This window comes from Corvus kubaryi, unplaced genomic scaffold, assembly GCF_017639235.1.
Source record: "Corvus kubaryi isolate FWS band 111438036 unplaced genomic scaffold, C.kubaryi_AGA036_p1.0 37385, whole genome shotgun sequence".
NCBI lineage: Eukaryota > Metazoa > Chordata > Aves > Passeriformes > Corvidae > Corvus > Corvus kubaryi.
Genome location: NW_024581127.1, coordinates 21,785,570 through 21,812,871, shown reverse-complemented (window position 1 = coordinate 21,812,871; position 27,302 = coordinate 21,785,570).

Here is a 27,302-nt window from a genome sequence, read left to right as displayed (position 1 = left end):
TTTCTCTTTCTCTTTCTCTTTCTCTTTCTCTTTCTCTTTCTCTTTCTTTCTCTTTCTTTTTTTCTCTCTCTTCTTTCTCTCTTTCTTTTTCTCTCTTTCTTTTTCTCTCTTCTTTCTCTCTTTCTTTTTCTCTCTTTCTTTTTCTCTCTCTCCTTCTTTCTCTCTTTCTTTTTCTCTCTCTCCACCTTTCTCCTTCTCTCATCCTTTCTTACCCCATACTATTATCCTTTACTATCTTCATTTTATAGTTTTTTAGTGGTGATGCTGACTCTTCAGCAGTCTTCCCTGACTGTTCCTTTGGGCTTTATTTGAACAGATCCTCATCTCCATTTCTTTCATTCTTGACTGGGAAAATGGATTTAGCAGGGTTTAACCCATTCTTCCATCACTATTGGGCCATGTGACACATACTCCCATATGGTATTTTATAATGTTGTGCTTTCTCCTTGTCATGCCTTCTTGATTCCTTTCATTCATCTATATGATGTCTATTTTTTTAGTCTTTCCTTACTTCTGTAAACTCATCTAGGTACAGGTTTTTCCTTACCTCTTCAGTTGATCATCTGCTACTGTATTATACAAGACACTATTGGAAAAATGTCTCTGTCCACTGTCTTCTCTAGTTTTGAATGTCCCCACAATTCTCCGTTTTTCACCTGATCATATTTGGGTCCTAAACCTTCATTCAAGCTTTGCGACTTTGCCATAACTCTATGTCCATATTTGCCCTTTTACATTATTTCCTCCATTTTTATAGTTCTGTGCAGGTTTACAGTTTCTAACATATTGGTCTGCACATCTTGACAGTTTCTATCATAGTCATGATTCTTCTGTGGCCCTGGCACATGATTTGAAATGACTGGACTCAGCATCAATTTCCAATCAATGGTACCTACTAACTTTCATTTCCCTTGCCATCATTCCCATTTTTTATCTTCTCTGAAACTATACTGGACACTCTTTAGAGCAGGAGATTGATGGACCTATTTGACCATCTAATAGAAAAAGGCCTTGGTGTTCAGTGAAGCTTTGCCTTGAAGTAGCAGAGCATCAGTACAAATAAATGAGAGTTTTCATTATCTCTGTGGTTCTAATTGCTCTGAATTGTACCAGACAGCCTCAGTTTTGTTTTTCAACTTGCCTTTCTTTTGCTGACAGGAAAAATAAACAGGAAAAATATATCTACACAGCTTCAGGAAAAAAGACCTGATGATTTTCTATTTTGTTAGCTGGTACTTGTTCTCTCATTTCACCAGATGAAATAGTGTGCTATACATTACATTAAAGGGCCTTATCTGAATTTATGTACTCAGAGGCTTATTACTTACAACAGTCAGAGACAAATTGGCATTTAAATAATGGCTTATTCATTAATATATTCACTGAAGTACGTAGTCATGTTATGGAAGAGCTCAAACAATTATCATGCTCAATAGTATCTCATAATGAGCTGGTACTCAATATCCTATTGACCTTTCTGTACTCTCTGAAAATTGTTAAGCATGAGAGAGGTGTAAGATGCCATAGAGTCTTTTTTCCCCAGGAATATAATTTCAGAAGGTGTGATTAAGGGGTGTATCCTCATCCATTCAAGGAAAAATAGTGATGGTTATTGTTTGTAGTCACAATCCTATCAGACCCATAAGACCACTGCTGAAAGTAGTATATTAGGTATTAAAAGCAATGAATAGCAGAATAGATTTATGACTCTAACTCCATTTTTAAAAATAATTTTCTTTTAATAGAAATGGAACAAAGGAATACTTAATTTCAATTTACATTTAGTATTAAATTAATTGTGGTAATTACCTTCCCCTTATTTGTTTCTAGTCTATGTAGACCTGACATTTCCAGGGCTCCTGAGAGCTTTGCAGACCTGCAATGTTAATCCATAAGTTAGATTAGTCTGTGAGAGATCCAAGGTTCCTGCTGACTGTAGGGACCAGGCACTGTCTACGGGAGACTTCTGTTCCTTCTTCCCCTACTGCTGTGTAATAAAGTCTTCATTGCTCAGATGGGTAACTTCCTTCAGTGGTCCCACAGCTTGAAGCCTGTGATTTCCCATGTAGCTACACATCAGTTAGTAGGCCTTAGAAACGGGAAAAATTAATTCCAGGTCTTTTTATTCCTCTAGGCAGTGCCAATACACCTACATAAGCACATACTTATCCACTACCACAATTCAGTATCAGTAACTTTGACACAACATCCATTTCCGTAGAAGGATCTATAGATAAACATAAGGTATGTCAGACCACAGTTTTGGACCTGATGCATTGGCTCTCCTGGTATAGGAACTTGGCCACGCTGAAGTTGTGGATTACAAATGGAAAGAATGAGAAGATGTTTTGGTCATCCAAGCCTGGAAGGACTTCAAATTCACATATTCTGTTTTAAACTGAAACAGGAGGTTTCAGTCTTCCTCCAGAAGCTGCCCGCTTGAGATATACTTCTAGACATATGTCTAGTTCTTGCTAGGGTGGTAGATGTGTAATTCTCCCCAGTTCTTTCCTTCTTTATCCGTAATATAAGGAATTAATGATCCTTTTGGCCTTGGGAATGCTGAAACAGTTTTGTTTCACAACTTTCACTGAGCACTGGAAACTGTTACTCCTGCCAAAGTTTTCATATTGCATTTTCAATTTGTGGCATGGGCCTCAGGTACCTTCATCTGACAGCAGTGCTGCATATCCAGTGATGTTGTTCTGTGAATCTGGTCTCTCCGTCTTAACTTCATGAGAGATGCAAAACTCTCCTTCAAGAAAATTGCACTTCACTGGGGACTATTTCTTGCAGTCACCAAGTATTAATATACATCTCAAAACGCAATCAAAGCCACAATCACACACATTCAAAACCACCATGTCAGAGAAAAATAGAGAGGGATTTCAAAGGATTTTTAGAATGAGAGAAACTCAGGGAGAACGATATGCACCACCCATTTGAGAGCCAGAGGGTAGCACGCAGAGGATCAGGGCGGGAGCATGCACCTCCGGCTCCTGCTAAAGGATGAATTCTTTGTCTTCGTGGTGTTTTCATATGTGAACACTCAAAGTGGAAATATCATCTAAGACACCTTAAGTAAGAGTAGTTACAAGTAAATGCACTTTGTTTTCTACATCTTGAAAAAGACTATTTGTACTCAGAAAAGAACAAAAGAAAGCATGACACTGTCTTTACAAAGGGAAAAAGTGTTAGCATTTTATAGGCAACATATTTTTGATGTACATTGCTATATCCCTATTAAAACTCATACAGCTAGTAAGAAATATATTATTTGCAGTGTTCTCATTTTATTTTTAGTACTCTTACACAAATTAATTTCAAACAAACAAATCTCTCACTGCCCAGCAAAATTTAATTAAAAAATGCAGAGCAAATTTTACATTTTAGGAATATACATTCACTCCATCTCTGCGTATAAACACATTATACGTTATATAACACCAAAAGGCACCTCACCTCCCACAACAAGCCTCCAACTCTTTTCCCTCTTGCAATATAAAAAACCCAGTCTGATTTTCTCCAAGTTTTGTTATTAAAAAAATAGGGCAGTGAATGCCAATTTTCATCTCTCGGCAAATGTTTATAGCCAAGATGTAAACCCCTGAAAACAGGGGTTTATAATTTAAATGCTGACACAATCTTAACTAGAGCAATGGGAACACTGTTGCCATAATAACTGCCATTCTCTGGAAAGTATTTATGGCAAGGCTTCAACCTTTCTTAAGGCAGAAATTCAGGCCTTTGGCTGCCATTGACTGTGGGTAATGGCACTGAGATCCAGATTCCTGGGGATGGAGCCATCAGTACTCAGAAACCAAAGCCATTTCAACATGTCTGCTAAACCTGTTCGTGACCTAGGCATGTGCTGGATCCTGCAGCCCTGAAGCCAATGGTAGTTTTTTTTCCAGTGGTTTGAACAAAAGCAGGTCTGAGTCCCCGTGTCCATCAATATCACATTCTTTTGTTCCTATCAGGACCTTCCAATAGAACCTGTTTATATATCTGTCCTTCCTAATTGAAACCAGAATATCTTTCTTTGCCTCCCACTTAAACAATGCTGGAATTAATATCTTTTTACACCATAAAAAGTACCATGTTACAATTCTGTAAATACACTGAATGAAAGACTGAATATAAGACTGTGACCTCTATTTATAAAGCTATAGTTGTTTTATAAATTTCTCCTGTGCTTGCTTGCTCTTTCTCTCTCTACCTCCTTGTCCTTTTCTCCTTGTTCTTTTATTTCTTTCTATATGCTAAACAAAAATAACAACAAACCCTAATATTTTAAACATGTGAAATAAGGAAATGTCTTATATATAAAACTATTGCAAAATTGTAATGTGTTAAAAAGGAATATAATTACATGCTAGTTTACAGTCTCATTCAATTAGAATTCAGATGTTTTATTCTCAATGGAACACAGATATGTCTCAAATCCAAACATCATAAATGTAACACGAAAAGATATCTGATGAACGTTTGTCATATGCTATCCTGTTGGTAAAGCTCACTTTTTCCCAAATACTCTGGCCGGATATGTCCAGCATGAGGATGGCTCCACGCCACTGACATGGCTAAAACCAGAGCTAAAGTTAGAGGCTCCAAACGCCAAAAGGTTTTTCAAGCTCAGAGGGACAGACCCCTGAAAGATACTTCTGATGTCTTAACTCTCCAAGGCCAGAGCAGAGATATTTCTTTTCCTGTTTTATCAAATCTTGCCTTATTTATAGCCAATATCAATGAGAGCAGCTTTTGGTTTGTTTTCATTTAGTATGGAGAGATTAGATCTTTGTATTTCAGCTTTAGGACCTGTGGCATCAGAAACAATGCTGTCACCTGTTTCCAGTTTGGGTCACCCTAAGGAGAACAGGAAAATTGAGAACAGAGAAATTCAGGTTTTCAGGACACAATACTGCCACTTCTATTTGGCAAGCTCTCCTGTGTGAATATGACCGATGCTTTTTGTGGCCTAGGTAATATAGGGAGAGGTAATGGAGAAAAACATGAAAATTTCATTTCAAATTGGAAGATGGGACAAACTGTATTTCAGATAATACAGCAAATATTGTATGAGAGGAATAGTTCCTTCATGTAAAATATTCTGAGGCTTTGTGAGCCTCATGGGACTTTATATGCAAAACTCTAAAGATTTGCACACATTCCAGAATATGGCTGAAGCTCTGAGTTTGAATTTGAATTATAGCTGTTATTTGTAATAGCACTTTCTTGCTTATAGCACCATCAGAGGGTAAGGCAAACAAGGTGAATTTACCTGTAGCTACAGATCTCCCTGTTTGGTGGATTAAAAAAACCTTTAGGATGGCACTTGAAAATTTCATGTCAGCTTGAAATTCACTCTTAAGCAGGCATTCCTGCCTTTTTATGGAGTCTACAATTTTAGACATTATTTTTAGTTCTCTCAGAAATAGATTTAAGCATTTAAGTTGGGATATTTTATTTTCCCAAAGTTGCAGTGAGGACCAAAGCTAGCATATGAGTTTGCTGCTTCTTTGTAGGTAAAGTTTATAAAGACATTCCGGAGGTGAAATTTATCAACTCAAATAATATTAAGAATATGTAGAAGTGACTACTTTTATTGACTTCCAGAAGACATCTAAGCCAGCTGCTAGGAAATGTTGAGTGTGTTTGGTACCCTGTGCTCCCCTAGGCTTTGATACTTCTTTGCAGCTGTGAGTGAGGTGCCTTTGTGTACCCACTAGATGAGTTCAGGATTCAAAATGTTGTTCTAAATATTGAACATCCTTTTTTATCACAAGACAGTCTAATTCACCATCAATTGACTAGTCTTATGCCATGCCAGTCTTACATCTGTCCATTAAAACAAAGTCCTTGTGCAAGAAATGGTGCAAGAAATGGTGCAAGAACTGGGGCCAGAAAGAAAAATTAAAAAGGAAAGGCCAACTTTGAGACAGTGAGATGTGTCTATTGTGGAAACAGGAACATTCCTGTGTTTCCTTCCAAAGTTGCTAATGGATTTTATCCTAAAACTGTTACATGGAAAATACATATTCTAAGCAAGCCCTCAGGAAAGGATTATTTTAGCTTCCTCTCCTCTCCACTAGAGTGTTTTGCCTATTAGATTACAGAAACAGTCTCCCCTTTGCAATTTTCTTTGCAGGCCAAACAAATTCCACACTCCTGGCTGCAAAGAAATGGCACAGCTTCAATGAAAGCCATGGAGCAAGGGCACTCTCTGAAGAGGTGGGAGCTGTAGATTTGTATCTATTTGGGCAGATGATGCTGCAGTTTTTCAATTTCCAGGGAAAGTCCTGTAAGCAGAATACTATGATTTCAGCAGGATGTGGCAGTAACCTGTTTGGCAAGTGTTTGAACAGATCTGAATGCCATACTGTATTGCATTCATAGTGCCCTTCACAAATTAAACAGCTTCAGATATCACTTACTGGCTCCTGTCCTCAGGGGCGTTAGGAACAGGTGCCTTGTTTAGGCTTTCCAGATGATCCACAGAGGAGGAAGATATGAAACTGCTCAACTCACCCACATTAGAGACAATTCTGTTTTCATAACAGAACAGAATTGAAGATACTTAAGTAAGTTCCCTTGCAATGCATATTTCTTTACTCCTCTCAGATGTCTAAGTGATTACTTGAAAGAGAGTTGTGATAGTTTGTGGCTTGCTGTTGTGAGCAAAGGCAAGGTAATTTCAACTAAGTAGTACTTTAAGAACCTTGTGTCTTTTGAGATTTCTTTTTTACTAAAAAGAGCTTGCATGAGGTTAGGAAAATATTAGAGAGGGATTTGATATATGCTACATCTCATGGGTCCTGAATTACTCTGCAATTTAAATTACTGAAATCTTGGTTAAGAAGTTCAGAAGGTGGAATTACAAGAAGCCAAGGGGTAGAGTCAAGTACTTCAAACACCTTAAAAAACCCTCTTATTTTTATAAAAAGGATTAAAACCTTGAATTGATTGGTGCTTTACCCCAAGGATAATCTATGAGATTTTATCAGGATTCATTATGTTTTAACTTCATCTTTGAACTCTAATAATCTGTGAGAGTTCCCTAGTCTTGAACACAGAAGTTAGAACAGTCAAGTGTGAAACTTGTACACAGAAAAAAAAATAAGCCTTTTCTCTTGGCCACATCTGGGCTCTGTAGCATGAGCTATGTTAGATGCCTGATCCTTTAAAATCAAATCTGCAATCTGTTCTTGTGTTTTTGCAAAGAAATTGGGCGTAGGATGTTTGCATTTTGAAGTCAGCTTAAATCCAAACTGTGGGAAGGGAGAAAAATGCTTGAACTTGGTTTGTGAAAGATGTGATCATGGCTAAGTTCTTCTTTCATGAAACATTCCCTGCAGAGATCATTCCTTGTATCTAAACTGGGTTTGTGTGGTAGAGAGGTGTCTACTGCTAGTTACTGTGGTCTGAAAAAAAGACAGTGTTACACTTCATCTCCCTCACTCTCACTGACATCCTGCACACTGCAGGGCACACATGGTTTTTCTTACTCACCCTTGCCATTTTTTTCTCTTTGTTTGTTAAAAAATTTATCCAGTTTCCCTATTCATGAAGGAATATCTGCTGGAAGGAACTTGGAACTAAGGAGAAATAAGGTTGCTGTGGGTGTACTGAAGACCAGTTTCTTTTAGGAAACATTACCTAAGTCTGTATTCATATTATTCTCAGTTTAAAGGGAGAGGAGAATCTGTATACTGCTCTGTAATTGTGTATCTGTGTTATGTGTTTCTTCACAAGATCTATATTTTAACAAGGACCGCTGCTTTTATTTAGCCAAAGATACTGGGATTGTCAGGATCCAAAAGCTCCAGACTTTTCCCCCACTGCTAGCAAAGCAGAAAAAAGTCCACCTTCCTGCTGCTCAGGCCTGTAGACAAGGAAATTAGCATATGACAATAATCTAGCTAGGAAGACTAGGAAGACTGTATTTTATCCATGACAGCTCCTCCAGAACCTTTTATTCTTGGCTCAGACTCAGTAGGATCGATGCTATCTCTTAGCTAGGTCTACCCATAACACACTCTTTTGGTACTCACCCTTTTATGGCTCAGCTTGCTGAAGCTGTGCACCAGGCTCTGGAAAATGCCTGAACCCCCTTTACACTTCCCTTTGCCCACCTTTCTACCAAAATAACTCTCTACATCCAGACAAAGCTAGTAAAACCACTTATTTTTCATATTCTTACTTCTCAGAGTGCCCAAATAAAACAGACTATCTAAGAAAAGTGCACTAAATGTGGAGAGTATGGGGCAAACATTATTTGCTGTCTTTCAATACTATCTGTTCTTTTACTTTGGCACTTCCACCCTGAGCTGTTCATGATCTATAATGGACCCTCTCTCACTGTGTGGGCCTTGGTGGTTTATTTGATTTGGAGCAGTATAGGCTGAATGCTGGCAAGAAATTAAATATGAATGTAGGCCAAATAACATGGCATTTTTGTCTGTTTTAGAGAATCTCTCAGGTCACTAAAATGTTTTGAACACCTACTCCAGAATTTATTTTTTGCTTGAAATTCTTTAAAATAAAAAAATTTTGGTATCAGCAAAAGAATATTTAAATATCATTAAGGTTTTGACAGAAATCAACAAAAGCATGGAAATGTCCAATTAAGGCAGAAATGCACCATATGGACTTGGACGTGATAAGTAAGTAAGCAAGCTGTTACAGTGACACCCTGCTGTGGTTAGGTGTGGAACACATATGTCCCTTTTAGGGTTTATCTACAGATGTTCTTACTTTGTAGCTCTGTTTGTTCTAACAGATATGAAAGGATTGAAATAGGGAGGGTGGGTGAGATTGTTTTTCTTCCTTGGTGCCTTTATTTTCATATTTGAATTTATAAATACTATTGAAAATACTCATATGAAATCACACTGTGCTAGGATCTCTTCCCTGCTTGCACTCTTGTTCACAGACATGTATTCACAGTTTAGTTACTTGCCAGTCCTGGAATTTATGCTAATTCATGTTTGAGGCAGGAAAGACAAACACACTTCACTCCCAACCCACAAGTTTTCTCACTTTTACCCTTTTGATTTTTTTCCCCATCCTACCATGGTGGAGTGGGTGAGCAGCTGTGTGGGGCTGAGTTGCTAGCTGGTTAAACTGTGACAGTCCCTTCTGGCACCCAGTGTGGGGCTTTTAATTGACTGTCTCCTGTACTTACAATGGAACTTCCTTGCCTCACTGTGTGTTGGAGACTAGTGCTGGTTACTGGCTGCATTTTGCTTTCACTGCTTTCTGTAGAGCTGTGATGCCAAACAGCCCCCTCTGCTGTGCTTGGGATAACACCTGGTGGCACACCTGGGCTGGGTGGTCAGCATCACTGCTACTTCTGTGCTCCTGTACAGGACAGGCTGGAACTGCAGTGGGAACTCGGGTCAAGAGGATTGTGACCTGTGGATGTGTCCATGCAGGAGCAGGACACCCTGAAGCATCTGTGGTAGTGGATAAGCCCATGTCAGAGCAGGTGCATCTCAAAGTGGCTGTGGTTATGTCTGTGCCACACTGGCTGTACCTCTGAAGGGACTGTGGCCCAAGGATAAGTCCACACTGGAGAAAGAACACCTCAAACATGTGTGTCTCTGGGTAAGCCCATGGTACACCATGTCCACCTTGAACTGTCAGCAGTTTCTCATGAGGTGTTGAGATGCAATTATTAAAATTATTAGAGATGCCTTTGCTCAAATTAAGGTGCAAATGAGACTATATGCCAAAATCAATAGTACGGATTTTTATTTAAGAGTAAATGTTAGGTAGAGAGAGATAGAGAAGGAGTGGAGAGAAAGAGAGTAACAGATAAACAGAACAAGTAGGAAGAATATCACCATTCTATAGATTCCAGCATCCTGTTGACCCTCATCTTCTCAGTGGTTGCAGTCTTGTCAAGGTGTTGGTTGCAGACTGTATCCATCAAATGGCAGGAGGGAAGGAGTCTACAAAACACCATGTCCATTAGGTTTATATTATGGTCAGCCTCAGGTGGGAATGCCCAGGTACCTCCCCCGGGCCGGGGAGTTTCACACTGTCCTATGTAAAGTTGTGAATTGCAGGACTCTTCGGGAGTCTTGACACCCTCCAAGATGTTGCAGCTGCCTCTTAGTCAGCATTTAGAGGGGAGTTTTCACAGCTGAGTCATTATGTAAGGAAGGACATTGGCATGATAGGGATGTACCCCGCCCCACAGGATTCTATTTTAAGCACCTCTTATCAACCTCTTCCCTTATCTGAAAACCCAGCTTGTAGCCTCAGATGTGCATGCCCTTGTGCACCTGGGAGGCTACTCTGTGCATCACTAGAGAAGCACCCAGCCTATTATTTGAGCCATTAGCACCCATAGTCTCTTACAGCACCTGGTTGAATGTTTGAGTCATTAATCACTATCAGTCCAGGCTCTCACATGAGGTCATGCTGGAGCACCTCAAAGTGTGTGGTCACAGATAAGCCCAAGATAAACCCAGAACAGGACACCCTAACTGCAGCCACAATAAGACCAAGCTGGAGCAGATTCACACCTGAAGGGACTGCAGCCATTGGTAAGGTTTATATCCAGCTGGAGCTTTAAAGGCTTCATGGCCCATGGAGAAGGCTATGCTGGAAAGAGATGTGTCCTAAAGTGACTGTGACCAAACTTCTGCTGCGGCAGTTATACTCCTGGAGAGACTGGGGCTCACAGAGAAGGCTCCAAGAAGCAGGTACAGTCCTAAGGGGCTGCAGTCTGTGGCTAAGTCTAAGCCAGAGCAGGAGCAAGGGAAGGAGTTCATTGCAATGGTAAACACTGTGGTCTGGTCCAAAAGGACCAGGGGTTAAGGCTGTAATGGAAACACAATGGGAATTACTATGACAGGATTCACATGACTTTTCTCATGGAAAGAGAAGCCTTACAAGAAGTGCAAGTGCAGCTTAACCTGAGCTGCTTTTGGTGCCCAGTAATTCCACAGAACAGACCACCTCTATTGTTCTGAGTGACTACCATAACAGATGGAACCCAAAGTCATGAACTAAATGAACTCAGTGGATATTTTATGGGCATTTTATATGTAGTCTATAGACCAAAGGAGCGATGTTCTGTATTATATCAAGGCTTGGGAAGTGGGGTGGTTGTTAACTAGGTTATATTAGATAGTGTGGGACCTGGACATGATGTAAATGGTAGGGAAGAAGGGGTGACAAATTTATTGGTTTTGGCTGGGATAGAGTTGGTTTTCTTCATAATAGCTAGTATGGGCTATGGTTTTGGATTTGTGCTCAAAACACTGTTGATAGCACAAGGTTGTTTTTCTTATTGCTGAGCAGTGCTTACATGGAGTCAAAGCCTTCTCTGCTTCTCACCCCACCAGTGCAGAGACTGGGGGTGTTTGGGAAGCTGGGAGAGAACATTGCCAGGACAGCTGACCCCACTGGCCCCAAGGGATATTCTACACTATTATGGTGTCACGATCATCATATAAAGCTGGGGGAAGAAGGAGGAATGAGGAGGAGGTTTGAGTGATGGGGTTTGTCTTTCCATGCCACTGTTATGTGTGATGGAGCCCTGCTTTTCTTGGGGCAGATTGAACACCTGCCTGCTCATGGGAAGTGGTAAGTGAATTCCTTGTTCTGCTATGCTTTCATGCATGGTTTTTCCTTTACCTATTAAACTGTCCTTATCTCAAGCCACGAGTTTTCTCATTTTTACTCTTCTGATTCTCTTCCCCATCCCTGCGTGGGGAGAGTGAGTGACTATATGGGAGTGATTTGCCCGCTGGATTTAAACCACTACACAAACTTATAGAGGATCAAATAAATAAAATGCCATGACTTGCAATGTTTGCCTGATTCTGTGGGAATGTGATTCTGATTTTAGAGCTGCTGTCTTAGTTTCAAGCAGTGAAGGAAATAAAGGGCTCTCTCAGAATGCATTAACTAAACTACAGCCATAGGGCCACCCTTTGTAACACCATGAGAAATCAGGACTAGGCTGACAAACACTTCCTTGGCACATCTTCTTTGTGTCTGTTGCTACCCTCTTTCCTCTCTTTTTATGGATAAGGCCTATGACAATCCTAAGAAACAAATAATGAACTGGCTTGTATTTATCCTGTTTCTCACCCAGCTTAGCCCCTTTTATTCACAGGGAAGGAAAACAACTAGGGGTATGACATGGCAAAGACTTAGGATTATACATGTCTTGCCACTGGTAACAAAAAGACCTTTCTAATTTGTGTCAAATTTTAACATAGGAGGTAGTCAGACAGAGTGATAATTGGAGTTCTATGAGTAGCTGGATGTGTAAGCACAGGCAAGCCAGGATATCAATGTAAATTATTATTAATATATGAAAGAAACAATTTTAGGTTTCTTATGAAGCTGTCTGGTTTTGTGCATAGAAATGGATTTGAATAAAAAGAATTGTTCTATGGTTAAATCATTGACAGAACGTATGAATATACAGTTTTGGCCCTCATGACAAAAATGACAAGTCTCCCAGTAATTTCTGTAGTGTTAGGATTTCACCCTAGCTTCGTGTTCCTGTGCTTCTAATAACTGGGTATATTACCTGGGCCCAATCTAATAGCCCATACAGGTCTCTCCTATAATCACTAAAATGGTACTGTTCTTTCCCTACTTGTGTAAAGACAATGGAGATCCTTGCACAAGTGGTGTTATGTGTGTATCCATGTGATGATTTCCATGATGGCACTGTAGCTATTTAGCACTAACTAACTTTTTCTTTGCTTCCATTTGCCTTTGCCAGGTGTCTTTAAGACATAAACATGTACAACAAAATGGCAATTGTTACTGGCAATGGTCACATTGTTATTATGAAACAATACCTTGCCTCAGCAGAGAAAGGGTCTCAGTGAGATCTCAGAATATTTAAGATGACTGTAAACTAGACTTTAGGCCAGTTGTAAGGATGAGAAGAGGGAGGTGGGGCGTGAGTTCTCACTGGGATCTAAGGAACACTGATGGCTGCCAAATCAAAAAATAGAGGCATATTATCACCCACCCTTCTTCAGATTCCACCTCTTGCCCTTCACCAAAGAAGTGGTATTTGGCAGAAAAACTGTTTCAGCTCCTTTTTCAGTTTAAGTAATCTGCCAGAGTGGTAGTTGGATATATATTGGCCATCCATTGACTCCTTAGGATCCTACTTGAGGCAGACAGGATTTTCAGCTTTGTTTTGATCAGGTAATCTGCTGCTTTATCCCGCACTACTATTCTTTTTCACCAAGTTATCAATTGCTTTCTAGGCCTCTTCCTCCTGTGAGGTCCTAGCTCTTTTCAATGCTTAAGGTTTACCATCCCCCCAGTCCAGGATCAAATAGGCTGGCAACTTTCACAAGTACTAGATCCATCTAAAACATTTTTATTAAAAAAAAAAAAAAAAACCAACAAACCAACAAAAAAACCTTAAATTGGAACCAGAAATTATTGTGGGGACATGGGAAAGGGAGGGGAGAAACCCTTGGTGGCTTAAAATCAATTTCATGAACACTAGAAACATAAAGGAAAGGCTTAAGCAGGAGAGAATTTTCTATATGTTGCATATTGCAATCACAGGAGGACAATAACTCAGGCCCTCTCAATCAATTCCAATCTTTTATAGTGAGCCATTGTAAAGTATTTTGTGCCCTGATTACACAGCAGCTGCTGAGACCTGAACTTCCTGAAGCTCAGAGCAGCTGATCCCAATGAATAAGTAACCAGCCTGCTATAGACTCATGGCACTTGACCTACTTCTCAGAACTTTTCCCAAAGGTGTCACATACCAGTATATAATTCCCCCAACAATCAAACCACGCAGTACTTTTTATACTGTTTCATATGCCAAAACTCTCATTCAAGAACCTCCTTTCCCAAAGATCATTTGTATATTGACTCATACATCATGTAATAATTTTTGTCCATAATTGCTCCCAGTTGTGAAGCTCTCATATATACTGAAAAGTCAAGGAATTTGTGAAAAACTAAAGATCAATATGCAGCTTTGCTTGCTTTTAGGATCCCTCTGACTACTCTTTGAAAGTGCTTGGAGACTTATTTTTTCCCCACTTCCATATTCCAGCTTGGACTAAAATCTTTAACCTACAGTGATAGAAACAATGGCCTTTTGCCCAAGTTTCTGGAGACTGATATATCTTTTTTGACTTTGCCACAGATTTCCTGGCTGATCCTAGGGAATTCAGTTAGGACTCAACTAAATAAGGGGATGTGGAGCTTTTAAGTCCAGTGCTGCAATGCTTAAATTTTGGCTCCTGGTCCTTAGATTAAGCTTTAAAACCTGGAGCTGGAAATATAACTACACACTGCACAAAGAAAATTACATGTATGAGTAAAAATATTAAAGATGTCTTGACAGCTAGAAGGTGAAGGATAGAGTTGAAATGAACAGAAGATTATCCCTAGAGGGTTAATGCTGACATAAGATCGTCTGTGGAATACCAGCCTTCTTTGCTGCTTCTGCAGGTATTTTGGCTGCATAATTGTCTTATAAAAGTGGATGTCTACAATTACTCCTTGAAAAATAGGCTCTTACTTTAAAGACTTCCATGCCTCTGGTGCCTGGCTTCATGTAACAACAGGTTGGTGCATTCATATGAAGTGGGAATTTTAATTCACTCTTCAGTTTAGTGAGGCAAAAATTTCTCTCATGAAGAAGCTACAGTCAGCCTCTAAGACAGTTACCCAATATATGTGATTTGCTGTACCATAGTGAGTGTTATCCAGTCATGACTGGTAAAAGTAATATTCCCAGTCTTGAAAGGAAAGACTGGAAAGAAGAACTACCTTTTTGTAGATGAATGCACAGCATCATTCTCTCTCTTGGAGTTCGTCAGATTTTGTTTGGGTTCTCTTTTGGTCATTGTTGTTGTTTTTTGTTTTGTTTTATTTTCACTCCCTGAATCTCTTATTCCTCTCCAAAAGGGAAGAAAGCAAAGCTGTGTGTTACGCAACTCCCAGTGTCATGGAGCCCTCTTTGCAGCTAGGCTTCTACATGTTGCTCTAATCAAGCAATTAAAACAGTCACAAACACAACACAACAAGTTATCTGTAGTACTTCCAATGAGAATAAGAATAGAAGGCACTGTAGTTTCCACAAGAAAGCCTGTCAAGATTTCCAGCCTCTCTTTTTTAGGCTAGGATATTGGTGGAAAATTTAAATTTAAATTTACGTCTGTGATGTAAATTTAAAATTTCAAAAATTTCATGAGGAAGAATACATAGAAACAATGTGTTGATCACAGTAGTTAGAGCTGAAATTCAATTTTCTTTGTAATCTACTTTGACAGCTGCTTGTACAAAAACATTTTTTTTTTGGTCAGAAATTTGTACTTTTAGTTTAATATAAAGCCAATGATCTGATCTGTTCTTTAGATTGATAAATAAATTAATTGAAACAGTCTAGTTATTTCAACATCAATAATAGTCTTAGTGAAACATTCAAAGCTTTGAAACCCCATCTCATTTTCTCATGAACTGTTATTTGTTCAGTGGATCTCTAGCGAACATAAAAATCAAGCCAAATTTGAAGTCTTTGACATATATCAATGCACATGGTTGACTAAAAAGATGAAGGGATAGCATGGTCTGGCAAAAACATTTGTGTATGTGCTCTAGTTTAACTTAATCCTAAAGGGACTTAAACTGTTTAAATTCACCGGGTAGATGATTAAATGGTTTGAGGAATCAAAACCAGAGGTCCACTGACTTCACCGGATACGCACACAACAGAAGTCTGGAATGAAATGTTGAATTCTGGCAGAAAACACATAAAGGGAAAGGAGGTACTAGGACCTAAAAAACCCCCAAACCATAATGAAGGGCTAGATGACAAATATTCTAAAAATATTCCCCCTACTATATAATAGAATTAAGTTTTGAAAGAAAAATTGAAAGAAAAGAATAGCAGAACTAATATATTTTCATCCAGAGTCTGTGGATATTTAAAGTATGAAATTCATTTTCTTTCAAATGTTGTGTTAATAAGTGAGTTTTGAAATATTGCTTTTTGGCATAATGTCTGTTTACTTTTCACTTTCATGAGCAAATCTGTGAACAATAATGCTAAGCTTCAAAGTTAAGATAAAACAAAGAAAAGCATAACAGGAGGTAAATGGAATTGAAAATGAAATTCAGCTTTTTTCAAGAAAAATTCAATTATGAGGATAATGGACATTATCAAGAAGGATTTAGAACTTGCCGTCATATTCATTAAGACAGAAGCAGGTGTGCCCTGCATCTGTATAAGACCTTCCAAGATTAGAAGAAAGGAGGAAATTCTAATTTATGCCTACTTTGGTGCAAATGGTGAAAGATCATTTTTACAAGGAAGTGAATAAAATAATGGGCTTCAGCTTACTGCATTTCATTTCCTGTTCTGTACACAAATTTCCTGTGTGTCTTGGAACAAATTGTTTAACTCCTCTGTTCCTCAGTTCCCCTCTAGGAACAGGAAAAACAGCGTTCCCTTACTTTATGGGAATTTGTGTGAGTGTAAATATTTTCAGAGACTTAGGAATCTGTCTAGTAAAAATTGCTTTAGGCAGGGGTAGATGAAGGGGTTCCTGTCCCTAGATACGAATTTGCTCCTACTGTCCATATCAGGTTGGTCAGCAACCGAAAAAGTTGTGGTTTTGATGTTGTTTCAATTTCAGTGTTCAAACTCAATACAGAACTGACTTTGAGTAGATAGAGTTTTCATTTACCAGCCTGGAAAGCTCAGGTATGAGCTACAGATGCTTGTATTATAAAAATCTGCAGATGACACTGATGGCACAAAAGGCTGGTCAATGGAAACTTATCTTAAAAACAATTTTGAGACTTCCAAGTTTAAAATCGAATGGGTCATCTGGGGCTGTGACCTCAGCCAAAACAAATAAAAAGCATCCCAAGGCAAATCAGGTGTTAGGTGCCTGTGTGAGGGCTTATCTTAAATGCTGCTTTACAAAAGGCAACCAAGGACTGTAAACTAATTGTCACAAACACCCAGCACAGGTCCCTTGATACTCTTGGTACATTTTTTGTACTCTGAATTCCACTGGCAATGATAAGATGGTAAGAGTGTGGAGGTCTTCAAACAGTCTTGGTTTTGTATATGTGCACATTTTGTGCTGGAAATACATCTCTATAGTTTACTTTGGATTAGGTTTGTATGTTTCAATCTGTATTTTTGGCAGTCAGAGACTGACATGCTGGACTCAGATGTAGTTGTAACTGTTCTTAGTCTGTCCTGAGGAAGCTAAATGAACTGCTAAAGTCACACAACACACAATGAGATGAAGTTTTAGACTACTCTGTCCTTCAGCTTTCTAGATTTTATTGTTCTGAAATCTGGTTGGAAACAAAAGAGTAGTCCCTAGTCTCATTAAAAACAATTTCTAAGTATGTTCATAACCTTTCTTCCAGGTTTCTGAGTTAATCCTGCAGATGTTTTCCAGGCACATGAAGGACAAGAAGGCAATTGGGAGCAGTCAGCATAGATTTAAAAAGAGGAAGTCATGTTTGACCAACCTGACAATCTTCTACAGTGAAATGACTGGCTTGGTGAACGAGGAGAGAACTGTGGGTAATGTCTACCTTGACTTCAGTAAGGCTTTTGGCACTGCCTCCCATAAGATCCTCACAGAGAAAGAAGGTGATGAATTATGGGCTGGGTGGGCACACAGAGGGTTATGGCAAAAACTGGCTGAATGGCTGGTGCCAGAGGGTGGTGATCAGTGGCATGAAGTTTATTTGGATTCCACTCATTACCAGTGTACACCCAGAGGTCAGCACTGGGTCTGGTCCTGTTTGACACCTTCAGTTTCTATGAAATCCTCATGACTCTGTGCTACTGTGAAGTACCTCATGGGGAACAAACAGGAGTAATCAGAGTTTGGTCTGCAGTTGCCAGGCTATGATCTCGTTGGAATCAGGGATGGTGGATAACTTATTTTATTGGAGTACTTCCATGTATGGATAATGATTCTTTAGGAAGGACAGGCTGGGACAGTGAAGAAGGGATAATTGCCCTTCATGTGAGGGAACAGGGGGAATGCATGGAGTTCTGCCTGGGGAAGGATGATGAACCAGATAAGACAGCATAATTCAGGATAAGGGGTGGCACTGTGATGGGTATCACACCACCTGATCAGGAAGAAGAAATAGACCGGCTAGAGCAATTACACAGTAGGGCATAAGCAGCCCAGAAATTTTCTGGAAGGCTTTGGTCAAAACTTTTTAAACTTTTGTTAGGTCATAGATCTGATGAAGGGAAAATGCCCTGTCTGGAGCTAAGAATTACAAACAAGGAAGTACTAGCTGGAGTTTGAAAGCTGGGAGCAGCTTTGGCCACAGGGACCATGAGATGGTGGAGATAAAGACAAGAGGCAATGAATTGTAATTGAACTCAAGGGAATTCTGCCTAAACATAAGAAAATTTTTCTTCACTCTAACAGTGATCAAACACTGGAACAGGTTGCCCAGAGATGCTGTGGAGTCTTCTTTCCTGAAGAGAGTCAAACCCTGACTAGACATGGCCCTGAGCAGCCTGGTCTAGGTGACCCTGCTTTGAGAAGGTGGGGTTAAACCAACCAATCTCCAGAGCTGCCCTCCCACTTCACTCTTTCTGTGATTCTGTGATATTGCTTTTCGAGCTGCCTGTTTCTGAATTCATACTATCTTCACAGGATACAGGAATAAACATGAGAGAACCACCAGCACTCAGTGCTGCTGGGGGGATAAATTGGTGTGTGGGAGTTCAGCTCACAGGGACACAAGATGGCACTCTGGAGCAGTCCTGGTTCTGGCAGGTGTCACTGCAAGGCTCTCAAACCCCACAGCTCTCTGTACTTCTACTAAAATGGTATGACACATTAAGCTAATTAAATATACCTTTCTATTTTAAACCTTCTCCAGTTAGATTATGATAGAGAAACATTTTTGATCTTGTTGAGGTTAAGAGGAAAAAAAAAGAATAAATATAAAAAAAAGAAAAAGAGAAAGAAAAGAGATTTGGCCAAAGCCTTCCCACCTGTAACATAGGGCCTAGAGTGGATGGAAGGCACATAGACTGGCATAAGTTTTAGGTTAAGCTGTATATACTAGAGTAAGTTTCTTAGAAATTTGTGATGAGTGACAATGGGAAACCTGTAGAAAATAATCAGGCCATTTAGGATGAAAAATCAGTGTATTTTAAAATATGTTATAATAATGCATGAAACGAACCAGGAAATGACATTAAAAAATCCAGTGCTAAACCTTAAGCAAGAAGAACAGATAAAAAAAAGACCTACAAGTTTATAAGAGTTGTTGTAATATCCATTCTGCTGATCAAAGGCATGATCAAATTATACTGAAGACTATCATAACAGATATTTGCAATGTGATCTGGTTTTGAAAGCTGTATCTAGAATAGAGTTATATCCAAATATATCTAATTATGTCCAAAGTTTCATTGCTTATCAGTGTTTACCAATTCCATCTGTAAAGTATGAGTAATAGTACTTTCCTGCCCTGTGAGTTTCAGAAAATAAATCTGTTAAAATCTAGTACAACAACGGAAGCAACAAAGTAATTAAAACAGAAAGCAATGAGATAGCAAAGACCTTTCCCCTGCTCTGTCAGGGTTTGCCACCAGCAGTCTAAGATCATTGTAAGGAGTGATCATCATCACCCTTGGTCTTACCAAGTTCTTAAACCATTGTTAGGTTTTTACTGGGGATATTAAGTAGTGAAAAGGGAAAATGAATCAGCTCCAAATTTAGTAACTCCAACTAAACTTGCAACAGCTCAGGCTGAAAGGATTTTTGGAATAAGGATTTATTGTTCATTGCAGGCAAAATCCATTCCTCGCTAACGTGAATGGGAAAATCTGAATGCAAAAAGCAAAAAATTCAAGAAACTAAGAAAGATTTCATCCCTTTTGTTAAAATGAATAGAGCAGAAAAAAGTACAATGCCCAGAAGACATTCAATACTAGGAACTGTACTAAAGGATGAACATGTGCTTTTGGAAACTCCACACTGGGAAACCTTAGAATTGGAAGCTCGTAAAAGTCCATGTCTCCACTGTCTTTAAGAATAACCTATGGGATTCCTCCAGAAAAATCCTTGAAATGAATAAAAAGTGTACTTTTATATAAAACATATCTACTGCAGTAAGGTAATGTTGCCACAAGCAGTTTCATCATAATTCATTCTTCTGTCAACATTCTCTTCTGCTATTGGCACTATTTGCACTGTTGCAGTAAGTAATTTTAAACAGGATATCAAAAGACAGAATTTATCAGGCAACTATTACATTAAAGTAGTACAGATAACATAGACAATGATGACAGTATACTTGATAACTGTTATTGGTCAAAACTTGTAAATAAAAGACCCTATATAACTTGGTCAGTTAAATTGCAAGGTATTGAAGGACCCCTACATGATCTGGTACAGGAGCCCTGTCAGACTTCAGCTAAGAGCACTATCCCATTGTGTCAGGCATGGAACAGGACATAAAACTTGATAACTAACTAAAAGAAAGGGAAAACTAGAGGCAGAATGGTCACAGACAACCAACAGAGGTGACTTTATTTGTCCGAGTACACATTGTGAATTTCTGACAGAAAAACTCAAGATTCCTAAATTCCTCTCTAGCTTCTTGTTCAGTGAATTATGTCATTAGATGTAATGTGTTCTGAGGGAGTAATTCTACTCACAATTACTTTTAGTACGTGATGTTTGTTATTCTTATTACCTGGTGCTGAAAGAAGGAACTAAGGCTGTGGTCTGTCTCAGCTTGTTCTCCGGTGTTGGAGTACTCGCTCCACGAAACAAGGGAATGCTGAGACACAAAGTTCTGATTTTCTTGGTCACTATGGCTGTAACTGAACAGAAACAAACAGAAGCAAATGACTTAGCTCAGACTAGCATAAATGCTGCAAAGTATATGCATCTGAAAATATTGACTTTTTTGTTCTTTCCCACTTTTGGTTTCTGTCCTGTCACAAAGTGGGAAATACTAGAAATACCATTAAAGATGGGGTTATGGCTTTTTTAATGCTTGTGACGTTTCAAAAATAATCTCTAAATTGAAAGTCTTTCAAGGGTGGTCTTTGCTTGCTTAGTTCAGGAAACATACAATCATAGAATGGTTTGTGTTGGAAGGGACCTGAAAGATCATCGAGTTCCAAACTCCCTGCTGTGGGCAAGGACATATTTCACTAGATCAGGTTTCTAAGGCCCCATCCAGCCTGAATCTCTTGAACACTTCTAGGGATGATGCATCCACGACATCTCTGGGCAGCCTGTTCCTGTGCCTCACCACTCACAGTAAAGAATTTCTTCTAATATGTAACCCAAACCTGCCCTCTTTTAAAGCAATTACTCCTTGACCTATCACTACATGTGCTCATCAAAAGTCCCTCTTCAGCTTCTTATAGGCTCCATTGAGGCACTGTGAGGCTTCTCTAAGGACTCCCCAGAGCCTTCTCTTCTGCAACCCCAACTCTCCTAACATCTTCGTAGTAAAGTGGTTTAGATCTTTTTACCAGTATTTAGATGTCCCTGTGGTGGTCCTGATCCCTATTTTCATTGCTGCTCTAGAAACAGAAAACAGAAAGATTGTTCTCACCACAGAGAACAAGTAGAAAGCATATCAAAAGCAAGCTACAGGGAATGTGGTAACGTTCAGGAGCTTCTGAAAACCTCTGAATGATTTAAAGCAATACAAGTTTTTGCTTTATAATTAGGCTTTTAGAACCAAGGCTTTCAGTCTAAGATGAAGAGTTTAGGGTAAGAAAAATCAAAGGAAGTGATAAAAAGATTTGAAGTGGATGAACTTTCTACCTTATTCACACAGAATTAATTTAACTACCAGGTAGTGAATGGGGTGGTCCATCTAACAGTGGGGGAAGAAAATCAGGCAAAAATTAGATCTAACCTGTGCAGAAACTTTGTAAAAAAATTAAGAACTTCTATCTGCTACACTTTTGTGAATGCAAATTAACATCAGAGACTGGTTGATGAAAAAAGGGCTCTTTTATCAGTGTTCCTTGAAAGTTCAGTTCTTACTTATCATGAGAATTCCAGCTGCAATCAAAATGAGCACCATCCTAGCTCACAGCTTCACATCTGATGTTTGAATAAGGTTTATGCCTAATTATCTGTTAAGTTAGCTCTTGTAATATCTTAAAACCTACATATTTCAGCAATTAGGCTTCCTTCCCTGTTGGTCCATTTATAAAGATTTCGTGTGTGTATGTATATATATATATATATGTACATATGTCATTTATGAAGTGTTTGCTTCACACGTAATTTGCTGTAATCCATGGTAAATATTTTCAGCAAAATAAGCTTTGAATTCAGGCCTTCAGAGTATTTGCTTTCCTTAGAGACAGCTTCATGGACTCAATTTTTTGCTTGCTTATTTCATGGGTTAATACATGGGATTTGCACTGGTTCATAGCTCACCTATTGCTCCTACTTTAAAAGTCAACAGAAGAAGACCTAGATAATAATTCTTTTTCCCCTCTGGAAAATACCCTAAATACTGATTGCAATTTTCTAAATGGATAAGAAAACACTGAGGAATAAGACTTCCCCAGATTGGTTTCCTTAACTTGCTCAAAGTTCTTCATAAATTAAATGTCAGATTTAAGAAATCGTTAGAGAAATGATCCTCTATTTACAAGTCTCTTGAGATGAATCTGGACTTTGAGCTGTTGTCCATCTTAACTTGGGCATTTCATGGTTCAGAACACTTACTCCAGAAGTTTCAAGCTGTTTATTTGAATAGTCTCCAGAAACATCATGAATAATAATGGTCTGCTTTCAAAGTAACATAGAAATATAAGTTATATCCAGTGCAGTTAGAGTCCTTGTTCTGGAAAGAACAGTACTATATTTTGGTCTCAGCTCTGGGATTAGATTCAGTTCACATTATTTAATATACGTTTAATGCACGACACAAAAACCCTTTTGGGATCCAAATCCTTTGCTGAGCAAAGTCTTCAGTATTCTGTTACAGAGACGGGCTTCCTCACATGCTCTTTCTCTGACTCAATATATTGTTTTCCTCACAATGAAAGAAAACAGTTTCAGGATGAGGTGGAATGTGCTCCTCACTCTGTCATCCAGAATTGATGATAATCAGGTGGTTGGGGTACTGTCTCAGCAGACACTGGTCTCTGGATTTGAACATCATCACTCACAGAAGGGCTTAAAATCAAATTCTTTATGCCTATGAGTGTTCTAACTGCTAAACCATTATACACAGGGGGTCCATTTCCTCCAGATTCCTTTTCTTTTAAAAGAGCAAGCAAGCAAGCAAAAAAAAAAAAAAACAACACACCAAAAAAAAAAAAACCCACCAAAAAAAACCCACCACCACAAAAAAACCAACCCAAACCAAACCACACTCCATTTAGCAAAGAGAGAACAGTTGTAAATGTCTACTTTCCAAAGACCTGGAGATCTACACTCTTAAGGTAGTTAAAGGACCTGTGTTTATTTTGAGCTACACTGCTTGAATACATAACATGTGTTTACTCCATGTAGATATTCTAACTTCCTTTGAACATCTAGGAAGGGACTATTCCCTTTTTCTATGTGTGCACCTCCCACACACTCACATACAATAATTTCCTCAAATGAAATCCCTTGAGAAATGTATCAGAAAATAAGGTGTTGGTGTTTTACATTAAAAATATAAAATCAGGATAACAGAAAATCAAGAAATAACTGCAAAGATTCATACCAATTACAAAAACTCAGGATCAAGAATTATTCAAAATTATGATAATGTGTGGGTGGCTATTTTGGATAGCTGGAATCTGTTCTTTTTTTAATGGGAATTTCTTAGACATAAACAAAGACTTTTCTGAGAAAGTTTAAATTTCATTGATCATATTTTTTTGAATAAACTTATTTGAAAATTTATTTTTCACATTTCCAGTAAGAAAGAAAATTGATTGTCATATTCCTAACTGAAATACAGAGAAATTCAGCCTTCTCTGTTTATTAGTATCTATTGCTGCTGTTGGACCTCCAATAGCAGTAACTTGCTCTGAATCTAAGTACTTCTTCCTCATGGCACTCCACTCTCCATAAACTAATGGTGTGTATCATCCTCTTCCAAAACAGCCTGATTAATCTAAAGCTGAAGTACTTGCAGGAGGTTGAAGTACTCAGCCTCTGTTTCCTCACCTTTGATTTTACTTGCAAGGTCTGCTGCTGGCCTTGTAGGTCCATGATCCTGGTGGAAAGGCTGCATATACCCACTTTCAAGAAAAAGAACAAGAAGGAGTTTCTCAAAGCTTAAACTCAGTTCTGGGGGAGATTATGGAATAAATCCATCTGAAAGCCGTACCTGAGCACTTGCAGACAAGAAGAGACAGGCAGCATGCCTCGCCAACCAGTTAGCTTCCTGGGATTAGAGGCCTGCTTTTGTGAAGGAGAGGAGAGCAGTAAATGTTGTATATATTGAACTTTGATTTGATATGGTCTGTCACAGTCTTCTGTTAGTCAAATGGTTGAAATCTGGAGTGTATAAATGGGTGGAAATTTTATGGACCACCAGGCTCATCAACAGTATGAAGCCTGGCTGGCAGCTGATCATCTATGGTGTTTTAAGGGGTAAACATTAGACCTAACACTTTTAGCACTTTTATTAACAACATGAATGATATCTTTGAGTGTACCTTTAACAATTTCATAGATGGCATCAAACTGAGGGAGTGGTTCATAAATCATAAGGCAGGGCTGCTGTTAGAGAAATCTCATCAGAAGTTTGGAGAAGTAAGCCGACAGGAAAATTGTGAAGTTCAACAAATTACCTTGCAAAGTCCTGCACCTTGGAATGAATAGCCCCGCTCACCAATGCAGGCAGGAGTCACCTGGCAGCATCTTTGCAAGAAAGGACAGGGGACTCTTGGTGGACAAAAGTTGAATGTGGTTCATTAGTGTGTCCTTGCAGCAGAGATGGCCAATGGCATCCTGGGCTGCACAAGCAAGAGTGTAGCACAAGAGAGTGCCTTCTCTGATGGTACTTTTGAGATCACATTTGGAGTACTATATCCAGGTTTGGGCTCCTTGATACAAAAGGAGACACTGTCCCAATTATCTGAGTCAGGCGGAGAGCCACCAAGGTGGTCATGAGGCTGGAGAATATGGCATAGATGGAGAGACTGAGGGAATAGGATTTGTTCAGCCTAGAGAAGCAGCAGCTCAGAGGGATTTTACTGCTCTCTACTATCTATCTAATGGGAAGGCATCCAGAAATCAGAGCCAGACTTTGCCTAGAGGTGGACAGAGTCAGGATGACAGTTAATAACATCTTGCACCAAGGAACACTTAAATTAGACATTGAAAAGAATGATTACCATGAGTGTGGTCAGAAACTGGAGCAGAGGCCCACAGGTATGTAGGCTCCACTGACAGAAATATTCACAGCTTTTTTGGTCAAGTCCTGAGCAGTCTGACCTAAGCTGACCCTTCAGGTGAGGTGTTGGAAGAGGTGATCTCCAGAGGCCTTTTCTAGTATAAATTGCACAAAGACACTGCAGTTAGATTTCCATGCTGAAACAAACTCATTCATTCTATGAAATGTGTGTGACACTATGAGGATCACACCACCTGCTCCTCTCACCATTGTGTGATGTTCTGACCATGCAGTGTTTCCTTCCTTCTTGCCCTGTATCTGTGTAATTCAACTACTATCAATGTTTTCATATCTTGAAAAAACATTTCTCCCTGAATAAAAAGTCCAATAGCCAAATATGCTTAAGAAAATTTTAGATATATGAACAAAATTAGAAATACCACTTAAAAACTGGAAGTCAGAGAAGCTGGATTTTGCTATATGCTGGAAGACCCACATTAATCAAAGAACTAGAGTTATAATTTTAATTTATGTCAGAATGAATTGTCTTGATCAGAGATGATGAAATATAATTTATTTGTTAGATAACTTATGACTTGTGTGCATAGAAAGTCTATTTACAAAATTTTCTGTATTTGATTATTCTGGAAGAACTTTCTCATTTGTATTCCTGTAGAAGTGAAATTTGCACAATAGGAGTGAGCTATTTATGATAGTTTGAACAGGAGAGTGGCATTAGCATTTGGTTATTATTTTTCCTTTTAAAAGGAAGAGAGTTGATCGTATTACTGTTGCAGGACTGGAAACAAGATAAATGAAATATACAAGCTTTTAGGATAAAAATTAAAAAATACTTACTTTAGTTTCGACAGTGATTTATTTGTAGTCCAGGATATAAAGGAAGCTTTTCTTTCTAAACATTAGTTGTTTGGTTTAAATGTGAGGGAATTTATTGATCCTTTTGATATTTTTTTTCTTTGATTTCCCATTATTATCAGATGACAAACTGCTGTATATCAGTATAGACTTGGAAGTCCTTTCCCAAACCCCTATTAGTAGGAACTGAACAGATGAATCAGAGATAGAATAATACATTTTGCTGCTTTCATGCTATATGACATGTTGCTAGGAATAACGAAAACTACAAAAGGAGGAAGAATTCATTAATTGTAATAAACCCAGGGTTTGCCTCTGTATTTTCTGATCTCTAACCTATGCATATTGGTTTTGGTTAAAACTCCCATCCTTTCTTTATTGTCATATATAAATACTAAAGGAGCCAATCAAAATATCATAAAGATTATCAGTTTTACAATTTTAATCATTCCTTATTAAAACAGATGCATGTACAAAAGTAATAAGAGATACAATAATAAGCACAATGAGAGGAAATACTCCAATTACCATGAGTATTACAGAAATTGAATAACAAAGCAAGACTGATGTAATCGAATAGAAAGAAAAAAATGAATAACTTATGATAGGTTAATACTAGGAAAACAAAAAAAATTATTTCTTCTGTGTATTTAATGAATGGAACTAATTTCCAGTATCTTAAGTTTGAATACTATGTTTAATAAAAATGGATTTCTCTACAGACAGGGGTTTCATAACTTATTAATGGGGACATGAGTGCTTAAAGATTAGTCTTCAGTTCCTCTCTATAATATCAGAAAGAAGCAAGTCTTTTTTGTTCCATCCTGTGTATGATTTTATATCTGTTGAAGTTTCATTTTTGCATTTCTTAAAATTTATTTGCAAACATAAAATGTAAAACCAGTTCCATCGGTGAGACAATCAGCTTAACTGCTACCAATAGATCTTTATGAAATTGTTGATGATCAGTAATGTAATAATGAACATATGTAAGGACATCTAAGGGAAACGAAGTCATTTTTCATGAAGGCATGAATTGCATCTCTACATTAAAAAAAGACCACCTAAACCAG